Below are 18,074 nucleotides of genomic sequence, written 5' to 3'. Positions count from 1 at the left end.
ATGTATATATATGTATTCAACTTGTATTGTAACATTGAAAGGAACATAGTGAAAAATCAATCTGGCAGTCCAGGTTTTGGGATCGAAGGGAAAATCTCTGTGTATATCTTATTTATGTTTTATGCTCTCACCATTATTTGTTTTATGTTTTTAGAAATTTGTATGCAAGCGATTTCCGTATGGGGTTAAAACCTACATTTGGTATGAGAGTTGTTTTGGCTTCAAGGGGACGCCTTTACTACTGAGGGATTTTTTCTCAGGCCTGTGGTAGACCCTATTCAGTGGGATATATGCAGTATCGACTCTTGTGGTGAAATATGGAGATCAATGGAAATATAGAGATTGAGAAATTAAATGGTCACGGTTTTGAGTTGTGGAAACTCAAGATGGAGGACCTCCTCATGAATAAAGATCATTGGATTGCGGTAGATTCGAGTACCAAACCAACAACAATATCAGTTGATGACTAGGAAAAGTTGGATCGAAAGGAAAAGAGCATAATACGATGGTGTGTCTTAGATTCAGTATTGTTGAATGTATCAGGGGAAGCTTTGGCGAAGGCTTTGTGGGACAAGTTAGGGACTTTGTACCAATCTAAGTCTCTAGTGAATAAACTGTTCCTATGGAAAAGGTTGTATAACTTGAGAATGAAATATGGAGACTTAGTGATAGAGCATCTGAATGAATTTAATAATGTGGTAAGCCAATTATTATCTCTTGACATTAAAATTTTGGATGAAGATAAGTGTATCAGTTTGTTGTGTTCTCTACTAGATTCATGGGATAATCTAGTTGTTCCTATAGGTAGCAATGTAATTTCCTTGCAATATGATGAAATGGTCTCATCCTTGCTATCAGAGGAGATGAGATGGAAAAATATGGAGGGCCATAATGGTGATCCCTTGTCTGTATGAGGATGGTCCCAGAATATAAACAAAAGTAGGTCCTCAAGTGGGATTTCTAAATATAGAGGGAGATCTAAATCTCTAGGAAAACCTATAAAGGTGTGCTGGAAATGCAAAAAGGAAGGGCACCACAAAAGGGACTGTAAATCTAAAATTCCTGAGAAAGGAAAGGGATCTAATGATGCTCCTTTTACAGAGGCAAAAACCACCTCAGATGAAGGTGGGGATGTGTACTCTCTTCTTCTTCAAGTACACATGTAGATCATGAGGCATGGTTTATTTGCTCAAATTCATCCTTTCACTTACCTCCCGATAGAGAGTGATTCTGTGAGTATGATAAATATGATGGTAGTGATGTCTTCTTAGGGGATGATAGGAAGGATAAAATCGTTGGTCGTGGAAAATTCAAGTTGAAGCTGCAAGGTGGAACGATTAGAACACTTCTAGTGTTCTGCGTATTCCTGCATTAGCCATAAATCTTATTTCTATAAGCAAGTTGGATGATCCAAGTGTAAAAATATTGTTCAAGAAAGATACCTACAAGATAGTTCGGGGAGCACTGGTATTGATGTGGGGAGTTCGGATTGGAACTTTGTACAAGCTTCAATGTATCACTGTTATTGATGGGTGCAAAAATTATGTGGTTCCTAAAAGTGGAGCAGAAAATCTAGTGGTCTCTCAAGAAAATACCATGCTATGGAAGCAAAGGCTTGGACATATTAGAGAGAAGGGCCTTCGAATACTTCATGGTAATGATATGGTAGAAGTTATGTCTAATAGCTCTCTAAATTTTGATTCTGTGAAAATTGTGTATATAGGAAGTAGAATCGGTTGAGTTTTCCCTTTGGTGGTAAGAGGGTGAAACATATATTAGAGGTTGTGCACAGTGATGTGTTTATACCTGTGTCGGTTCCATCAATGGGAAAGTATATTTACTATGTATCATTTATAGATGACTTCTTGAGGAATATATGGATATATTTCCTTAGGAAGAAATCTCAATTCTTTGATAGGTTTAAACAATTTAATGCTCTGGTAGAAAACCAGACAGGGAAGAAGATACAGGTGCTGAGGATAGATAACGATGGAGAGTTTTGCAAGACAGAATTTGAAGAGTTTTGTAAGAAGTGTGGTATAGAATGACAGAAGACTACTCTAAACACACCTAAGAAAAATGGAGTTGCAGAAAGAATGAACAAGACGTTGATGGAAAGGGAAAGAATCATGCTCGGTGGTGTTGGGTTAGGATAGGAATTTTGCTGGAGAGTGCATGTTGCCTGGTAAACAAATCACCTTCATCAGTGTTGGAGGATAAGACTCCCTAAGAGGTATGGACTGGTAAGAAACCTTCTCTTTCACATCCAAGGGTATTTGGATGTGATGCATATGTACATGTTCCAAAGGAGAAAATAACAAAGTTGGATAGCAAATATGAAAAGTGCATCTTTATTAGGTATAAGGATGGTTTAAAAGGTTATAAAATTTGGAACCCACAAACTAGGAAGGTTGTGTACAATCGAGATGTGATGTTTATAGAGGTGAAAGATGTTATTAAACATGAATTCCTACCAAAGGAACCTGAGAAGATATAGTTTGAGCTAAATAAGGAAGCATTAGACTCTACAGTAGAAGAGGAATCAAAAGATGAAGATCCAAAAACCTTGGCTGTCAGAAGATCAGTTCGAGAAATAAGGCAACCATAAAGGTATAGTCCATCTACTTTCTGTTCAAATTTTTCTTTATCTATTACTGACGATGATCCCATAATTGTGATGGAAGAAGTAGATTCATAGGATGGAAAACTCTAGAAAGAGGCCATGGTTGATGAAATGGCATCTTTGCAAAACAATGAGGCTTAGGATCTGGTGGAGTTGTCCATTGGAAGGAACCCAATTGGAAGCAAATGGGTGTTCAAGAAGAATATGAATATAGAACGAAAGGTGCAGAAATACAAGCTCGGTTGGTAGAAAAAGGTTATTCACAGGTGCCGAGAATTGATTTTGGTGACATTTTTTCTCCTGTTTCAAAGGTAGCTTCTATTAGATTACTTTTATCTGTTGTTGCAACTTTTTATTTTGAGGTAGAGTAGATGGATGTGAAGACAACATTTCTTCATGGGGATCTGGAAGAAGAGATCTACATGAAGAAACTTGAAGGCATTGTGGTGAAGGGTAAGAAATAACTGGTATGAAAGTTAAAAAAGTATTTGTATGGGTTAAAACAGTCACCAAGGATGTCATATCAGAAATGTGATACATTTATACGGGGACTTGGCTTCACCAGAAGAAAAGTATATCATTTTGTGTACTTTTAAATTAATTAGTGACCGTGTTATTTATCTCATCTTGTATATGGATGATATGTTGCAGGGCTAGATCAAAGACTAAGCTCTCCTGTGGCCCCTTATGGAAAGAAAAAAACAAGTGGGAGAATGTCTTATTGTGCTATATTCTTTCCATGACTACCCCATGTGTGGGGGGGTCACAGGGTGGCGACTTCCCCCCACATGGGTTTTGGGGTAGCACCCCAAGAAATTTTCTTATGGACCCTATATTAGTTGGGCAGACCTACCTATGTTTTTGTGCATGGATTTCACACATGGTTTTGGGCATGATGGTTTTTTGTTCATGGTATTAGATCTAGTAAAGGGAGATATGGTTATGTTCTAATCTAGGGTTAATGGATTGGGGTTTATGGATGCTTTAGCATGCATATATATGTATTGTAACATTGAAAGGAACATAATGAAAAATCAATCTAGTAGTCCGGGTTTTGGGATCCAGGGGAAATATCTGTGTATATATGTTTTATGTTTTATGCTCTTTCCATTATTTATTTTTTATTTTTAGAATTTGTATGTAGGTAATTTCTGTACGGGGTTAAAACCTATAAAGGAAACCCTGATTCCTATAACTGAGTATTTGTCCCTGCCTAAAAATATGTCCAAAGAAATGGTCGACCCCTACATGTGTTGTTATACACCATGGGTGTGGGATTCAACAAAAGAGAACCAACTAATACCAATAGGATTCATCAAAATCCTGAAGTCATGACCATATTAGAAAGCTACAAGTGGTCATGATTCTTTTACAAACTCATAGGATATGATGATGAAGCTACCTTAGATATTTTCTTGAACTTGCAACACCTTGACGGTGAGGAAGAAATCACTACAGTCAAAGGGCTGGTAATATACATTGATAAAGACTTAATCGCTAGGGTCACTACTCTCCTAAGAAGAAAGATAGGAAGATAGCAGTACCAAGAGAAGATGCTTCCTTCCTACTAACCATATAGAAGAGGAAAATAATGGGGTCAGGAGGGAAATGTTATCTTACACTTGGGATGAGATAACATATCGTGTTCTTAAGTACATTTCTTGTGAAGGAAGTGTTATTATGAAGAAATGGTACACTAATTTGTACACAACAAAAGGCACTAAGAGTTAGTAAGAAGTATGTACAAAGGAAACATTTTGAGTTGGAATCTTTATGAAAGGAAAAATAAAAATGTTTTCCTAAAGTTGACTTAAATCATCAACCCTTAAGGGTGCTCCAAATAAATTCATTCATGACCTCACAACTTTTTATTTGATAGCTGTGAGGGTCACTATAATCCTAGTCAACACCTCGAGAGGAAACATTTCTTGAAAAAAACTCAATCTCTTAACATTATTGGCTGACCATTCGAGCCTTGAGCTCCAATAATCCTTAATGGCAGGAGGATGGCATCTCTCATCTCATTTATGAGGGAAACAACCTCATTGATGAGCCAAAGGAGGGAAAGAGTGTCCAAAATTTCTATAAATATAAGAGCATGAAGAGCCAAATCCAAGAATAATTTGTACATTGTTATGCTGCCAAAATTTCTCCAAATCAATCAAGCATACCAAGGTTAGAAGAATTCCGTCATTTGAGAGAGTTTTCTTTGCTTCTTTCAGAGAGCAAGAGCTTGCAAAAGAGATTGAGAAGGGGAAATACTTGTTGAGATATATTGAGAACCATTTCTCATTCAAATCTCTTCAAGTGTCTTTGATATTCATTTGTAACTCTCCCACTACCAAGAATCAATAACGATGATCCTTTTCCTACATCTTTGTTGATTTGTTTTGCTTCATAAGCTTGTTTCATGTTGATTTAGTTTAGTTTTGTTAATGCATTGTTTCCATTTAATTTAATGCTTTGTTAGTCCATAATTAATCACTAACACCATTCATTGTTTGTATATTTCCTTGTAAGAAGCAACCAACTACAAGGAAGGTGGATTTGGAGCTCATATTCTACCAAACACACCATACAAAATGACAACCCTGTTGACTTACCTTTTATGATCTAATTATTTTTTCAGGCCCTTTCTCACTATATTTCCATTTGGTTCTAGTCATATTATTTTCATGAATCTTTGCAGGTATCCATTAGACCTGTTCATGGCCTGAATGTTGAAAAGTGTGCAACAAGAAATGCTAAAAATAGAAAATGCTAAAAATAGCACTGTTATAAATAGCCTGGATATAAATAGCAGTTTAGCCATTGGTGATCTTAGCAACAATGGGTGAAAAGTGAAAGTTCTAAAAATAGCTTTTCTAAAAATAGCATTTTGGGATCCCTTCTTATTTTAGTCAGTCCCTGGACTAAACATAGGAAGTAAAATTTGAATTTGATATCAACAACAGTTTGGAAATTAATTAATTAATTCATCGAGTTAATTAGTTAGGGAAAATCAAACTTGAATTCTGTGTGAGGACATGCAACAATTTCTCCGTTAATTGAGGAATTTAACCTTCAGTTAAAGAGATAAGGATGGGTTGTAATATTGAGTTGTAATCAGTTGACTTAGTTTAACTTAGTCAAGTCCAGTTAGATTAATTTAACAATTTGTTAAATTAATGAGAGTTCATTTAGTTAATGTTTGCATGCATGTAACTATTGTATTTAAGATAACCGAGTATTCACTCATGGATGACTCATGCATGTCAGTTCAGTCAGAGACCCAGTTGGGATCAGATGGAGGGATAATGTACTATCAGTTTCTAGGATATTCGTTGGTGAATATTCCTTGCATGGAGAAGGAATATTATTCCTTATGGATTGCATAGTTGGACCCGAGGTTACAGTGAGTGTGATGAAGCCAATTCACACATGTGATATCATTGGACCCCAATCAAAACTACGCAAGGAAATAGGAGGCTTGGAGGGCTTGAGGAAGATATATTCTATGTCTATTGAGTCTGTGAGTTTTAGTGTTTGATTGCAGAGAGAGCAGGATAGCTTTATAGCTGATTCTTTTTGTAACTTGAACAATATTTCCACTTGTATGATAATATAGAGTTGTGGTTTTAGGCTGGTGATTTCCCCAATGTTATATCTTCTGTGTTATGGTTGATTACTTCTCATTCTCAGTTATATCTGTTCATGCTTGATGGTGCTCATGTTTGATTAAGCTTCTGCTCAATTGTTTGTAGAAGTAGATCAAGTGTTTTGCTTTAGTACATTACATTACCAGGTGATCTACAGTGGAGAAATATACATGGTATTAGAGCAAAGGTGATCAAGGAAGAAAAATATACAAGCAGGAGAAGTACGAAGTTTGGTTTCTAAATATTGAATTGAGATCTTATCACATCTATTTCACCGATGGCATTCAATGGTTTAAGACTCGAATATTCCCTTGATGGCAGTTCAAATTATATAGCCTGGAAGGATCGCATGGAGGCAGTATTGGAAGATAATAGTCTCAAGGACTTCATTAATCAAGAAGTCCAAAAGCTGAGTGATGTTACTCAACTGGTAGAATGGAAAAAGTGTGTGGATAGAGCAAGGAGAATCCTCCTGGAGGGAGTTCGAGATCACATTTTCTTGAGCCTCCATGGGAAGGAGACTCCGTTTTCGATGTGGAAAACATTGAAATATATTTATCAGAATAGAAACAATTAGAGGAAGTTGGCGTTGAAGGACAAACTTTGAAAGATCAAGCGTGAAAAGGTCGACACAATCTCTATGTTCTTGAACAAGCTCACTGCCTGCAGGGATGAGCTTGCAAGTGTAGGGGTTGTGGCTGCTGATGATGACATGGTGAGTCTAGCACTCCTAGGTCTTCCTAAGAGTTGGCATAGCTACCAGGACTCGGTTAATCGAAGATAGAAACTTCCATATTGCGAACGAATTTGGTCACACCTAATGCAGGAGGAGATAAAGCGAAGCACCAGGGATGGATCTTCATCAAAACAAGATGATGAAGAAAATCTAGCTTTAGCGAGTAAAGCTAAGAAAGGGAAAGGGAAGGTGTCCCAATCAAAATCTTCTCATGGTGGGAAGAAGGTTGACAAGTCGAAGGTGTGATGCTTTCACCATCATGAAGTGGGCAATTATGCTATGAATTGTCCATAGAAGGAATCCAAGAAGGGTTCCTCAAAGGGATCTGATGGTGATGCACTAGCTTCATAGTTTGAGTTGGATTTCTTGCTTATCATATGCATGGTTTCATCCATGGTGGGATGTGTTTGGTACCTGGACAATGGAGCTTCTTTCCACATGTCGGGTGAGAAGACTCTTTTCAGTACATTGGAGGAGAAGGATCTCCAGATGCAGATCACGATGGGCGATGATGGAAAGTACTATGTCTCCAGTGAAGGTACAGTTGTGTTTCAGAGGGAGCATGGTTCTCCTCTCAACATATATGCTGTTAAGTATGTACCAGGTTTGAAAAAGAATCTTGTGTATGTTGCTATGCTAGAAGATAAAGGCTATGATGTAGTCTTTAGTAAAGGAAAAGTTTTTCTAAGGAATATTGGCACTGGCAGACCAAGCGAATTGGGATTCGAGTAAAGAATCTCTACAAGCTGGAGGTAGAATACTGTGCTACACTGAATTCCAAAGCAAAGGTGGTGCAAAGCCAAGATTTTGGTGAGGTGTGGCATAAAAGGCTGGGCCACTTGCATCACAGGGCCTTCAAGATCATGCAACAAATTTCTACCGGCTTACCCAAGGGAAAACTGGAGCAAATAGATACATGCAAAAGATGCACCTTGGGTAAGTATGTCAAAGTTTCCTTTCAGGATCGAGATAGTAGAGATAGAGAAATCTTGGAGCGATTTCACTCAGATGTATGTGGACCATTCTCTATAGCCTCCATCGCTAAACAAAGGTACTATGTTATTTTCATTGATGATTTTTCTCGTAGATGTTGGATCTACTTTATGCAAAAGAAGGATCAGACCTTCTTGAGGTTTTGGGAGTTTAAAGCCTCGGTAGAGAAAGAATCTGGGAAGAATGTAAAAGCCTTGCATAGCGACAATGGTGGAGAGTATGCTTTCCAGCAGTTTAAAGACTTCTGTGCTACAGAAGGAATTAAACGGGAACTGATGGCACCCCATAACCCACAACAGAATGGGGTGGCTAAAAGGAAGAACATATCTATTGTGGGAGTAGCTCAAGTGATGTTGCATGACCAAGGCCTACCACTTCATCTGTGGGCTGAGGCATGTAATACAATAGTGTACCTTCAAAACAAAGGTCCTCATTGTATCTTGGGGATGAAGACACCTATGGAGGCTTTTTCGGGGAAGCGACCAGATGTGAGTCACTTCCACATCTTTAGATCACCAGTTTTCTGTCATGTGACCAAAGATGCTTGGAAGAAGCTAGAATCAATAGCTGAGTTGGGATCCTTGTGGGGTACACAGATACACCCCACGACTATTGTGTGTTTTTACCTGCCAATCAGAGGACTGTAGTGCGCAGGGATCTGAAGTTCAACAAGCAGAGAGCCATGCAGTGTCACTTGAGAGGGAGCTCAAGTTGCATGGTGATGAGGAAATTTTAGTTCCAAAGGACGAGGAGCCTCCTGATGATGTCGATCAACCACATGGAGAGGATCTAGTAGTGGAGACCACCACTTCTGGAGAGTCTTCCAGAGACGGGCGGAAACGCTCACGGGAGACTGATAGATTGATGCAGGATGTGAGAGAGAATGTGGGGTAGCCATCCTCTCAGCACAGATAGAGGAGATCTCTCAAGAGATAAATTGGCTACATGGCCCTGGTTAGGGAGTGTGTAGAGACCGAACCTTCTTCTTTTCAGGAGGCAGTGCAGCAACCAGTCTGGGTTGATGCAATGGTAGAAGAGTACGATTCTATCATACGGAATAGTGTGTGGGATGCTGTCCCTAGACCTAGGGATAAGTCAATGGTTAGTTCTCGATGGATTTACAAGGTAAAGCAAGTAGCTGATGCCAGTGTTGAGAAATATAAGGCAAGGTTTGTTGCCCGAGGTTTCTCACAGGTTGAGGGGATCGACTACGATGAGACCTTTGCTCCCACACCAAGGTACTCATCTATCAGATCAATGCTAGCTCTATCAGCTCAGATGGGTTGGAAGATCCATCAGATGGATGTGAAGACAATTTTCTTTAATGGGAAGATTGAGGAAGAGGTATACATTGAGCAGCCCGAAGGATTTGAGACCTCTGATCGCAAGTCACATGTCTGCCGACTCAAGTGAGCACTGTATGGGTTGATGCAAGCACCCCATTCTTGGTATACCAGGATTGACGGCTATTTCACTGGGTTGGGCTTCACCAAGAGTGAAGTAGATGCGAACCTTTACCATGCCATGGTAGAAGGTAAGCCATTGATTATTGTACTTTATGTTGATGATCTGATTTTGAGAGGTGATGACCACCTGATACAGTCTTGCAAGGAGGACCTTGCAAGAGAGTTCGAGATGAAGGGCATGGGCCTCATGCACTACTTTCTAGGCATGGATGTGTGGCAGAAATATGGGGAAGTATTTGTGTTTCAAGGCAAGTATGCCAATGAGATACTCAGGCACTTTCACATGGGGAAGTGCAAGCCCATGTAGACTCCTCTAGCTGGGAATTGGAGGAAGGAGGATGCTACTTTAGGTGAGGTAGTAGCTGCTACTATTTATCGGCAGCTGGTGGGTTCACTTATGTATCTGGTGAACACATGACCTGACGTATTCTTTGCGATGAACCCACTGAGACAAGCTATGATTCAGCCTACCAAGTTGTTTTGGAAGGAAGCGAAGCATGTGCTGAGATATCTTAGAGGCACTAGATAGTATGAATTATGGTACAGATGAACAAAGGGAGTGAAACTACAAGGCTTCACGGATGCGGACTGGGCTGGTAGTCCATCAGACCGGAAGAACACTTCTGGAGGAATCTTCAACCTTGGTTCAACTGCAGTTTCTTGGTATAGCAAGAAACATAGATCAGTTGCACTTAGCTCAACAGAGGCAGAATACATGGCTGCCAGTCAGGTAGCATGCGAGGCCATTTGGATGCGGAAGATTCTAGTGGGATTTTTTGGTCAAATGATGGATCCTATAGTGATATACTGTGATAATCAGAGTTGTATAAAACTCTCTGAGAATCAAGTTTTTCATGACAGGTCCAAGCATATAGATATTCATTACCAACATCTACAGGACTCTGTGGTCAAGAGGATCATGATGTTGCAGTATGTTTCGACCGAGGAGCAGGATGTAGATATTTTGACTAAGGCATTATCAAAATGCAAGTTCGAGTTCCACAGAGATAGGATCGGGGTTACTGATAATCCTTTTCTTGTTGAGAGGGAGTGTTGAAAAGTGTGCAATAAGAAATGCTAAAAATAGAAAATGCTAAAAATAGAACTATTATAAATAGCCCGACTATAAATACCAGTTCAGCCATTGGTGATCTTAGCAACAATGGGTGAAAAGTGAAAGTGCTAAAAATAGGTTTTCTAAGAATAGCATTTCGGGATCCCTTCTTATTTTAGTGAGTCCCTGGACTAAACATAGGAATTAAAATTCGAATTTGATATCATCAGCACTTTGGAAATTAATTAATTAATTCATCTTGAGTTAATTAGTTAAGGAAAATCAAACTTCAAGTCTATGTGAGGACATGCAATAGTTTCTCCATTAATTGAGGAATTTAACCTTCAGTTAAAGATATAAGGATGAGTTGCAATCAGTTGACTTAGTTTAACTTAGTCAAGTACAGTTAGATTAAGTTAATAGTTTGTTAAATTAATGAGAGTTCAGTTATTCAATGCTTGCATGCATGTAACTATTGTATTTCAAATAACTAAGTATTCACTCATGGATGACTCATGCATGTCAGTTCAGTCAAAGACTCAATTGAGATCAGATCGAGGGACAATGTACTATCAGTTGCTAGGATATTCCTTAGTGAATATTCCTTGCATGCAGAAGGATTATTATTCCTCATGGATTGCTCAGTTGGACCTGAGGTTACAGTGAGTGTGATGAGGCCAATTCATAAATGTGATATCATTGGACCCCAATCAAAACTGCGTAAGGAAATAGGAGGCTTGGAGGGCTTGAGGAAGATATATTCTTTATCTATTGAGTCTGTGAGTTGTATCATTTGATTGCAGAGAGAGAAGGATAGCTTGAGAGCTAATTCTTTTTGTAACTTGAACAAGATTTCCACTTGTATGATAATACATAGTTGGGGTTTTAGGCTGGTGCTTTCCCAAGTGTTATATCTTCTATGTTATGGTTGATTACTTCTCATTCTCAGTTATATCTGTTCATGCTTGATGTTTCTCATGTTCGATTAAGCTTCCGCTCATTTGTTTGTAGAAGTAGATCAAGTGTTTTTCTTTTGTACATTGCATTACCAGGTGATCTATAGTGGAAAAATCTACACTGAAATCCCTCAATGTATTTTTTTTGGGTTGGTCTCGTGACTTTTTTAGAGACAATCACACGGGTCTCATGACTTTGCAGACCATAAACCATGAGACACACAAAAAACCATAATTATCATTTTAATTTCCTTTTCCTGAGTTTTTTGGCAGCCTTTATGAACTTCCTACACTCCGACAATTTTTTATCATTTAGATAGGCTTCAATTTAGCTTTACTAACCATCATAAGTAGATTAATTTGTTTATACTATTACTTTAAAAATTGTGTATGTTCGAACTAGCATTAATGTGATTAAGAATGAGAATAGGCCCTCCCTCCCTTGTAACCTTGTGGTGAACCTATGGGGTAATCCGAAATGGTTCTAAAAAAATGTCTACCATCTCCCTTTCAATTCTAAAATTACACATTTCTTAACTTGGAAAGAAGTAAGTGGCCCTAATCCATAGATCGTTTTTTACCTGTTTTGCAAAATCAATTTCATTTTTTGGACTAGGATTTGCTGTTAGTAAGAAAGAGAGTAGGCCCTGCCTCCCTTTAACCCTTGTGGTGAACCTGTGAGGCGGGGGGTTCAAAGCATTTCTCAAAGCACTAATTTTCCATCTCCCTATATGCTCACATAACATAATTAGGAAAATTAAGTGACTCGTTATCCACACATTTTTTCTTTTGGCAACGAACAACATAACATAGTTTAATTTGGGGGATTGTAAAGGATCACCACATATCCACACCATTGAAATTCACACTTTGTATGTTCACCATTCACAATTCTCCTTGCACATGTCATCAAATAACACACTAAATCCACTTAAACTTTGTACATAGGGCATCCTCTTTTGGAATCTTTGCACTTATTTTATTTTGAATTTACATTTTGGAAAACCCTAAGCAAGTTCAAGACTCCTTTTAAAATAATCCTTAACTTGAAACCAAATAAAATCCCCATATGGGTCACAAAATAATTTATAGTTCAAGTTAGGACAATTGGGTTAGGAATCCCATCGTTGTGGTTGTTTTTCATTTGAAACATATAAGTTGTGTTTTTAGGGAACTTAAAATCCTACACCATCCAGTGACAATACCGGGAATGAGATGAAATCCATGAAGGCGAAAGGATTAGACGATGAATTATCACGATCCTCCTTGTTATCTCCAGACACTTTGTAGGGGATCTGGGTTCAAAGTTGACAAACATAAGCTAATTTTCTCTCATTCCCACTAGATGTAGGTAGCTTAGTGGCCAATTTTTAGGGCATCTTTCCTTATAGGTAGTAGGTGCCGAAGCACTTGCACCTAGAGATGATTTCGATTAGGCTACTAGAAGATTCACCAATACTTTTAGGACATAGCCCCAATATCCCTCGATATAACCCTCTTCAATAACTTGGTCAGTTTTTGGTTATTGGAAGTGTCACTAGTACTTTTAGAATGTGGCCGTAGTGCCCTACTATAAAATCTTCACAAGGTGCAAATACTACTTGAGTGGAAGGATGTTAGATCTTTTTAATTGTTTATTCCCATATGCAAAACCTCACAAACCTTTTCGTGGAAATTTTCACATATTAAATAGTTTTAAAGGGAAAATTAACCATTTATTTTTAACTTTGTCTTATGTATGTGATTCATTTTATTTCTAAAAAATCCCCCTCATATTATCTTTCGACACACTTCTTAGGGTTTTTCCAGGAAAACTAGTGTCTTTTCGATTGACTAGCCCTCTAGGATTGGCAGCTATCCTAGAAACAAACAATCAAAGCAATTTGGGATTTATTCTATGTATGACAGATAAGAGAGAAGCAAAGGAACCAACCTGGATCTTCCGATTAGCTCCTTGCTTGATTTCTCTCCCCCTTGACAGAGCTTGCACCTCCTTTCCTACTTATCCTACTTAGAGAGTACCTGTAGAAACACAATAACAAAACATAGTCAAAGCATCTTGATCTATTATATCATAAGCATTATAGAATCATAAATGCAATGAACATACAATGGCATTCACAAATAATAACATTCACAATTGCACAGTTGTATGGAAGAAAACTCAAAGAACCTTATTAAATAAAGGGAGAATCACAACCCAGCTGTCTAATCTAGCATCATCCTCCCAACATCAAAGCCCTCTTCACCTCATGAAAAGCAAGATCACACCAACAATAAAATGCTCTTTCTCAACCACAAACTATCAGCACTTCCTTGCAAATTACAAAATTCCAGCCTCTAGATCTCTCAGATGAGGGATCCATTTATATATGTGTGCAAGGATGTGAGTCATCTCTGGGGTTTTGATTAGTTTCATTCCACTTGGAGATTTCTTGGATCTCTTACTCATCCCTGGGAAAATTCAGAGATGAAAGTGTCATAAGAGAAGTTTCTAGAAGATTCCATGAGCATCCACTTAGCAAACTGTCTCGGACATTTGTCCATCCTCGCTCATCACACCCTACAGAAAGCCTCATCAATATGCATCGCACCTGGCTAGTGTAAGAGTCAGTATGCATCGCACCCCGGCAGTGGAGCTGTCAGTATGGTCCTATTTTTGCCAATTCTGGATGTTTTTTCAGGTGGAACTTTTGGGGAATGATGTAATCAGTTGACAAAGATCCTTTAGGGTATGAAACAACACTTTCAGGGGTTAAAGAGCCCTTAGTTTATCGACATATAAGATTGGGGTTGCAGTGCCAAAATATTTCTATAACAGTTGCCCCCTAAAGCATGAAGTCGTAAATATTTGATGTCGGGTGAAATGATTTATCATGAGGATCTCAGGTTTTCGAAACTAGAAGGTGACTTATATAAGATACAATACAATACATCATCATAACATAATTTTCATGATCTAGTTGAGGTGGGCATTCCCATGCTCAACTTTATAAATTCATTTCATGTACATAGAAAAGATAGTCGTCTGCATATGCAGACTGGTGATTCCTCAAATGTAGATTCATCATCCCTGACTCGGATGACCATCTATGCAGCTTCTGTGTACATTTAATGTCTTTATATCCCTGAATATATTGTAGCTCGGATGGATGAAACTAGATCCAGGGTCTTCATTCTCTTTCAATCTTCACTTGAAGTACAAGTCGATCCATGTGAAGAGATGTTCTGAAGTCGAACATGGAAAGACATTGCCTGATTACCAGCCAATAATGTGAGTTTTTAACAGATGCAAGAGGAATCACTGATAATGATAATGACCCTTAATGTACTACAGTACAATTCATGTGGTGTGAATACATGATCCGATGTCGAACACCACGCAAAATCTTTCGGTCGATGGCCATTGATTTCAACCTGTCGCCGGAAGTGAGAAACTTGCCATTGAGGCATGCAAGCTTCAAAGTACTGAAAGGGGTGTTTCTAAGTCAACTTCTTGGATAATGAGCTGATGTAGAAAAGAAGTGACTTGTTGTAGGAGGGCCTTAATTTATCCCACATCTACGACACGAAACGAGGCAAATGATCTTCTAGAGGTGAAAACGATCTGACAACACAAGGTTCGGGAATGGTGGTCATGAAAAATGGAGGGTGAAGGTATTGCAATGGACGAGGCATTAACTAGATGGTGGTTTCTTAATTGGATGACTTCTCTTGAACATGTCGGCAACAATGAGATGGATTGGTAGTGTTAACCCCAACAGATGGATGGTGCAGAATACCAATGGTGAAATGACCAGTGAACAGAATAACCCAACTCGACTCAATCAAGGTGACAGAGTAAAAGTGTCATTTTCAAGAGCGACCTGCTACCATAAAATTCTTCAAGTTCTCTTCCATTTTTCTCTAGTAATAGCTGACCAGTACCTCTTTATTTTTGTCAAGCTTGAGGAGGATAACATATGCTTTTTCTATAATTTTCCCTTTGGGAAAACCTGTCGCTATATTTTAGCGAGTCTTGTGACAGTGAAACTAGCTCTTGCCCAGGTGGACAAGTTTGTCACTATTGTTTTAACGAGTTTAATGACAAAGAAAACTCGGTCCTTTTCATGTTTAGAGAGTTTGAAAAGGGACGAAGGAAACTCTAGCATTTCTTTTTCGTAGCATAATCCCTTAAGTTTGAAAAAGGATAAAATAATACAGAAGGGATGACTTTTTGATCACTTTAATGAGCCAAAAAGACAAGCACTCGAACTCTTTCGTGGGATAATCCCTCAGGTCCGAAAAAGATTAAAAAAATGCAGGAGGGATGGCACTTCCAATCACTTTAGTGAGATGGAAAGGCCAATAGATCGACAATCTTTTCATATTTAACAAGTCTGGAAAGAGTTTAAAGGAGACTCATTTTTGAGGAATGAGTGGCATTTGGGGTAGCAACTGGTTCCAGGTAAGCTTGGAACTTATCAAAAAATGGTGATGTGAAGAGGTTGGCTAATAGGACCACTCGTCACAGTTGTTCCTCAAAAGATTAAACAATCAAGTGGAAGCATATGATCGGCCAAAGGGATAGAGGTGATGGTAGGAACACAACCAAGGCTCAAAAGACTGATAGCATGGAAATCACAAGGGTTATTTACCGAAGGCAGGTTCATTTTTTAACGAGCTTGAACTGTGGGGAACTATGCTCAATGGTAGGTTTATTTCTAATGAGCTTGAACCATACAATAACATATGCTCAGTGGTAGGTTTATTTTTTAACGAGCTTAAACCATGCAATAACTATGCTCAGTTTTTATTTTTTCTTTTTATGCAAGCTAGAAAATACAAAACTAAAAAAAACTAGAAAAGACAAAACTAAAAAGCTAAAAAAAAACTAAAAAAGCTAAGGAACTATTAAGGTTAGGTAGGATGGTTTCGTCCTCAAAACAGACAAACACTTCCTTTTCTTCGTTCGCAGCACGGACGAAGGTGAATGGCGGGTCAGACCAATCACCTAACCTAAGAAGCTAAAAAGCTAAAAAGCTAAAAGCCTAGAAATAAAAAAATAAAATAAAAAAAAGCTTGCATTCCCCTAGCATGATGAAAAAGAGAGTCTCCAGTAACCATATGGAAATCACTGTGGTTAAGCAGGATGGTTTTTGTCAGCAATTAGACAAAACACTTCCTTGGCTTTGTCCCCCAAATAAACAAAGGTGAATGGTGTGTTAGAGCAATCACTTAACTTATAGGGAAACCTATCTTTTCAGTTGGGTTCATCTGCCAAATAGACAAGGGTGCATGCCCCCTAAGCTTCATTACATTCACCGAACTACTCCCGGCAATCAAGTGGATGGAATGAAGGTTGAAGAGACACTCTTGACGCAAAAGGACCATTTAGGGATGATGATCGACTTGGAGCTATGCTTGAACCGAGGAATGAATGTTGGTCAATGATGACAATTTTTCCTTCATGCGGGAAACACATCACTCGAAAGAGTGTTGAAACAATAGCTTCCATCTTGTAAACATAGTCATGTCTGAGGAGTAGATTGTAATCTAACAATCCTTGGACTACCATCACGTTCAAGTGAATGGTTTTCCTTCCCAAAGTTATCGGTAACTTAGGAAGGATCCCTAATGGTCGACTAGTCCCTTTGTTGAAGCCTGACAAATTCTGTATGATAGGCATAAGCGATGGAGAACCAAGCACTTTCCAAGTAGTTGAGGAAAGGATACTCACTGATGCCCCTTCATCTATGATAGTGCCAGACATGATCATTTTGTAAACTTGTACTATGATCCAGAATGGTACATTAGAAGGAATGCGGGATCTTGCTAGTCGATTCCAATCAAAGGAAGTGATTAGACTACTTGGAGGGGGTACTGAATAAATGGTTGAATTAACTCCTTGAGTAGCGGGAACTAGGGGAATCTCTTCCTGTTGTGAAGGAACAGGTGGATTGTCCCCAAGTTCATCAGACCCTGAAGTGATAAAAAGAATTTGAACGGTATCATTCTCACTATCTTCGGGAAGGGTATGATCTTCTAAAGGTAAAACTAGGTCAACTGCCATCTTGACCTGTTGACTTTGGTCCAGTATGGACTCAGAAGATTCACTTTCAGCGATAAGTGCTTCGACCGATGGTTGAGTTATGTCAGTCAGATTTTCAACTAATAAAGTACTTGGGGAGAGTTTCTTGTATCCAGATGGAAGTCACTATGATGAAGCAGGACGACTATGCAAGACTCTTTTGGCTTCATCCAAAAAAGGACAATGGGGAAGGGTATGATCCCCTTCACATAACCTACATGGAATTTTGACCTTTCCTTTCTGTCCATTATTACTAGTTGATGGTGTGCTATCAACATGATCACCAGACGTTCATGACACCGGTTGGTGCGAGAAAGAGGACCATTCTCTAAAGATCCGAGTAATGCACGAACATTCTCAATGAAAATGGTCTCCTCTACAAATTATGCATGGAGATCTCAGTTTGGAAATTTTAGTGTACAGATTTTCAACAGATGACTCATGGTTTCCCCCTTGCTGAATTGGCTTCTTCTTCTTCTCCTTTCCTTTCTTCTTCATCTGAGCCACCTAGTTACTAGCATCACTACTTTCACCAAGC

This window comes from Pinus tabuliformis, chromosome 4_1, assembly GCF_031772625.1.
Source record: "Pinus tabuliformis cultivar Carrire ecotype Pingquan chromosome 4_1, CPIR1, whole genome shotgun sequence".
Classification (NCBI taxonomy): Eukaryota; Viridiplantae; Streptophyta; class Pinopsida; order Pinales; family Pinaceae; genus Pinus; species Pinus tabuliformis.
The sequence above is the reverse complement of the archived record's forward strand: the minus strand, read 5'-3'. Positions refer to the sequence as shown.